General features: G+C 34.6%; 1 protein-coding gene across 1 annotated transcript in view; it reads right to left on the bottom strand.

Moving 5' to 3' along the window:
- Positions 1–3326: 3326 nt before the first annotated feature.
- The window catches only part of LOC126483708 (repressor of RNA polymerase III transcription MAF1 homolog), a 78774-nt gene continuing 76100 nt past the window's right edge, over positions 3327–6000 (bottom strand). Inside the window, exon 7 of the mRNA XM_050106801.1 lies at positions 3327–4898. The gene's annotated coding sequence lies outside the window, so the exon portion shown is untranslated. The remainder of the gene's footprint in view (positions 4899–6000) is intronic.

Below are 6000 nucleotides of genomic sequence, written 5' to 3'. Positions count from 1 at the left end.
ACCACTAGAATACACTGATTTTAAGGAATTTAATTTTACTAAAGTTAGTTGTCAAGACTGGTCTCAGATATTCCACTGCACTGTTTACTGAACCTGATAAGCCCAAGCTGTCAGTAACAGAAACAAAGTACCGTATTTACCCGAATCTAAGCCACACTTGAAAAATGAGACTCGAAATCAAGGGAAAAAATTTTCCCGAATCTAAGCCGCACCTGAAACTTGAAGACTCGAAATTCAAGGGGAGAGAAAAGTTTTAGGCCGCACCTTCAAATCGAAACAAAGTCGGTCCATTGTAAGACAAGACACAATTTAGGTCGAATGAATGACAATACAGCTACAGTAGTTTGGTTCGAGTTGTAAGCTTAGCAGTTAAGCTTTACCAGGTAGCCATTGCTATGCGTCAGGCGCTCCGTCCGTATTTATACGGGTACCCTTTCTTTTTCATGTGCTTCATCTGGTTTGAATTGATTGCTTATTTTTCTTTGATCTGATAAGCACCGTTCTCTTTGTTATAGGTGTTTACATCACTCTAAGCTGAAAATGCATTACTGTACTGTGTCAGGCACTGTTTGCTGCATTCTGATAATGAGTGTTTACAGCCTGTTGCCGCTTGCGGCATGGCTTGCGTTTGTGCACGCTACCGCTGCTTAAAAAAAAAAAGAGAGAGGAATCGTCTCATTAGCGAAACAATGGCAAGAGACTGCTATTTGTTGTTACTTACACTGCTGCTTTCTTTGATAATGATCAACAAGAACCAAATAATATACTGCGTATGATAGAAGTTCTGAATGAGAGTTTAGCGGAAATTTTTCTTCGTTTGAAAATCTTTGCAGATGCCTCTTTAGTACATATCATTCTGCACAGAAATTAGAGTCATCTTAGATTTAAAAATCTAGTCAATTGCCATGCTTCATTTCTGACTATCACTATTAGGCACAAGAATAATACGAATATAAACATGACATGATACGTATATTCTTCCGCGTTTGCTGTTGTCTCACTCTAGTTTCGTAGTTTATTAGGCAGACAGGATTTAAATGTGATAGCAGCAAACACGAAACAATACATAGCAAAATGTTTATATTCATATTATTCTTATGATGAAGAGAATACTGCATGTGATTCACAGTTCATAAAAGTTCCTATTAGCAACCATCTCTTCTCACAGGAAAGAAAAAATTCAGAACGTAGAGTTGGCCATATTGACAAACATCCCAAACAGTCATGCCAGTCAAATTTTCGTAGTACATTGAAATGCTGCTACATTCGAAGATGAACAATACGGAATTTGTATTTACTTCGTTGGATAATGTATGAAAATGCAGTGGTCGAAACTCTGAGCGGAGAAAAAAGCTCGTCTTCCACCTTTTTTTTTAATTTATTTACTGGCGCAGAGGTTTTGGCGCCAGTATTTATCTTTGTGCCTGCAAAGCATGCCTGTGTAGCGCTACATATATTTGACGGCAGAAGTTAGTTGTGGTGGCACCTACCAACATTTTTCAGAACTTCTGCTTACTTTGCACTCGATTCTAAGCTGCAGGTGGTTTTTTGGATTACAAAAAAACCCGGAAAAAAGTGCGGCTTAGATTCGAGTAAATACGGTACTTGTTTAAGAGGTTTGCAACACTACATGCACTTGTTACCACTGTCTCATTAATTTTTAGAGCTATATGTTCCTCTTCCTTTTTTGCCTGAACTCTGTGTTCACTATATCCCACATAATTTTTATTTTGTTGCCTGATGTAATTATCTTTTTCTCATAATAAAGCTGCATAGATTTCTGGATTACTTGCTTCAATGTTTCGCATTTAAAAGGTGTTAAAGTAGACCCGTTTTACCATAGTTTTGGAGAGAGCTATAGGTGGTAAAATTATAGAGGATAACTTGGAGATGAATATAGCAGCAGGTTCAAATGGCTGTAAGTTGCAATAGTTATTCAGAGAAAAACACAGGATATAGTAGCAAGGAGAGCTGTATTAAACTAGTCTCCCACTTAAGACCACAATAATATTTTTTTTATGCAATACTACACTTTTCAAGTGGGTAAATAACAGACTACTGTCTTTATACATTATTATTTCTCCACAGATACTTTGTATCACTGTTAGATAAATGTTCTCTTTCAAATAATAGAGAAGGAAGATTAGAATTTAACATCCTGCTGACAATGTTGTCATCAATGGCAGAGCACAAGTTCAGATTAGGAAAGGAACAGGAAGAAAATCCACTGTGACCTTTCAAGGGAATCATTCCAGCATTCATCTCAAGTGATTTATGGAAATCATGGCGAACCAAAAAAAAAAAAAAAAAAAAAAAAAAATTACATCAAACTGTCCAAGTTTAGTTTTAGTCTTTTAATATACACTTCAAAAGAAAACACATTTTCTGGAATGTGGTGGAATGTGGCAAACAAACAAACAAGATTCTATTTCACTATCTACGGTATTAATGAAAAGAGTTCTTTGTTTGTTGATATTCTCAATACTTAGAAAGGAGAAAGCACAGCAATTTACATAAATGGACAGAGGGATGAGTGTGATAAAACTCTTTCAGTTGTACAATCAAAACAACTTTAATTTTAAAAAATACGGTGGTACATATAAATTAAATTAGATAACAATACTATTCGCAAAAGTAGACATCAGTGCAATTGTATTTGTACTAACTTTTTTTTGGAAGGTAATTATCAAAATTACCATCATATATTAATCATGTGCATCATATATTAATGTAAGTAACGAATTTATCTACATTATGTACATATTTCTAACCAAATAATAATAATAAAACATTTGCTTATCATGCTACTGAACTAGGTTAACAAAGTCTTGATTTATAAACCTTAAGTCAGTGTAAATTTCACTGGAGATTTACCATAAGCATTTTATGCACTTATTAACAATGTGAGTCAGACTCAGAAAGTATACAAAATAAAAATGTTGTGTTTTTGTGAGATAAGTGATACTGACTAAAGTATATTCATATCATACAATCTACAAAATTTTCTTAGCAAAGGATTGAGCGACTTCTACACCAAACACAGAATACATAACCTACCTTACCGTACAACAGATGAAATTATGTCTGATCTAAAGCTATACCTTGCAGCAGATCATATGGTGATGATAACTACTACACAGTTCTCATAATGAAAGTGTTAATAAAATACTGGTGGTCAGTTTTCTATGTATTATTAATAGTAAAAGGACAAAGCAATAATACAGGACAGATAGTGAAGTTTGTTGCAGTACTGTGAACTCTATACCTAATACTGGCAATAGCACTATTTTAACACACACCTAAGTGCGAGAATAAGTACAAGATACTTATTTTATGGAGATTATATTGTTTGTCCCTTAAATAAAGACTGACATAAGAAGACACAAAAACAACAATAATGACATATAAATGAGCCAGTTCATTACCAACATAAATGAAAGCCCGCCCAGCTAGAGCCTTAAATTATTGATACAATACCATCAAGTTTCCACAAAAGTAACTCAGTCCAGAGAGGATTATAGACAAAGCAAGAAAGCATGTCACCATGGTCAAGTAATGGGGTGGCTATGGTTTCTCCAAATATGAGCAGTGAACTCCCATTTTTCTTCATGAATGTAACATTATAGCAGCCTACTAATAAAGTCTTATTTTGCTATCATCAAAGGCGCTACTATTCTTTACAATAAAGGATTTTATTACATAGCCTCTTTAGAACAAAAAAGGTTGACATAATCGCATAAAAAGCACTTTTGTTGTTGAAAACTGTGATAAATACATGACTTCACACAATATGTAGTCATGTTACTAAATCAAGAAAATGTTCCTATCTACTACATTCAAATTACATTCTGACAAATATTTAACAAATTGGGAAAGCATAAGTCTGCTGCTTTCATCTGGGTCAATAAGAAAACATATCTATAACCTACATACAAACAGAACATACAATAATGAAATAATAAATCAACTTTTCCACACACTGGTGCAGCTGAAAAAAAAATATTTTTGTTGTATCTTTCACTTCTGCTTCAGCAATGCCAAATGTATCTGTCTTCAACATTGTGTTCAAAGATCCATGTATAACTCAGATACATACAGCACAGCAGGCTACATGTAACAAGTAGCAAGATCACAAATTACCAAGTCTGCCATTGACAAATGTAGAAATTCTTATTAGAGTGTATGTACTAAAAACAAAGACCAAGAACACTTACTACAATTTAAAAAAGTTCGTGAGTTTTTCAAAGTAAAAGAACAGTGTTTTACTTATTAACATGTGCTGTTATGTTGTAAATTCTGATATATCCAAACAGGTCGTTTAGCATAAAACAGGAAAAAAGACATGAGATACAGGTAAGACAACCTTATACAGAGATGTGTTGCAGTACAAGTAAATGTTGAACTATAAATTCTGGTACTGTACATGCAGCTATGGAACACTCAAATTAATAACATATTTTTACAGCAAGTACAGATAACAAACACATGAATGAAGAAATTAAGTCTTACACTCCACACAAATTCTTTACAGCTTTTGTCATTCAGTATAAATGCAAATACCAAATCTTTCCCTAGGTTATCAGTTAAACTCTTGTGCAAGTTACAGATTACATCTACTAGTACTGTATTGTCTAGCACTAAAATGACTCAGAAAGTCAAAGTTTACTTCATCAGAATAACCATAAAAATTAAACTATTCAGCATTCACAACATGAAATTTACATTAAAATTAGTCCAAAAATTGTAAGCTATGTTTCTGTAATATGCTAAACAACAGGATAGCCACTCTGACAATTCACAAAAGTTGAAATTTATTATTTTACTGCCAAAAAGCTTCTGTCTCTTCTTCTAAAGTGTTCTCTGATGTCAACAATGAAGAGCAGCATTAGTTGTTTATCCTGTAACACAATACATATTAACCAGATATTTTACACGTATTTCACGAACGAATTAAGGCATGAAGAACCGCAAGGGCCCAAAGCACAGAAACAAAGATTTGAGAAAAATAGACGTTTGTGAAAAACAAATTTGCAGGCAAATTAGCCGTGTGGACTTGTGCACAAGTTCATATCATTTTTGCATAAGTTTAATGAACACACACAGATATACACAACAGAGATTTTAGTCATCAATAATATGTTCTCCTTCACTATTAGAAAAGTCTGCAACAATGGAGTATCTTTTCAATTCCGTGGCTGTAGAAATCACATAGTTTTGAGATGAAGAACTTGCCGAGCTAGGTTCAGAGCACATTTTCATCCAGAAAGAAAGATCCTTGAAGGCTGTTTGATAGAAAGTGGAAAAGATGAGAATCTGATGGTGCAAGATCAGATCAAGAATGTGACTGTGGAACAGCTTGCCAACCCAATTCCTGTATAGCAGTTTTTGTCAGTGATAGTTATACCTCAGAGAAGCAATTCATAGTACACCACACTGTCGCTGTTCCACCAGATTCATAACATTAACTTTTGTGGATACACACAGGTCATTGTAAGGGGAGTTGCTACTTTGTTTGGGCTCAATCATTCCTTTCTTTTCCTTTAGTTAGAATGAAGACGCCATTTATCATCACCAATAACGATAAAGGATAGGAATGGTTGGTGTTCTTCACATGCCAATTGATGATGACCAAGCAGAGATGTACTTATGCCCAACTGCTTATTTTTATGATTCTGACTTAAGAGCATGCAGTACCCTATTTTGAACCTTCCCCATTTGATGCAAATGTCACACAATGGTGGAATGACCACAGTTCATCACATTTGTCAGTTCATGACTACACTGATGTGGATAATCGTGGATCAATGTGTTTAAATGATTTTCATCAAACCCTGAAGGTCCTCCTGTATGTGGAGGGTCAGCAAAGTCAAAACGGTCTGCCTTAAAATAAGAAAACCATTTTCTTGCCATACTCTGTCCAATGGCATTATCCCCATACACAGTGCAAATGTTTCTGGCTGCCACTGATGTCATCTCCCTACTGAAGTCAAACAGAAGAGC

This window comes from Schistocerca serialis, chromosome 6 (genome assembly GCF_023864345.2).
Source record: "Schistocerca serialis cubense isolate TAMUIC-IGC-003099 chromosome 6, iqSchSeri2.2, whole genome shotgun sequence".
Classification (NCBI taxonomy): Eukaryota; Metazoa; Arthropoda; class Insecta; order Orthoptera; family Acrididae; genus Schistocerca; species Schistocerca serialis.
Note: the sequence above shows the minus strand (reverse complement) of the source record. Positions and strands in the feature narration are given on the sequence as shown.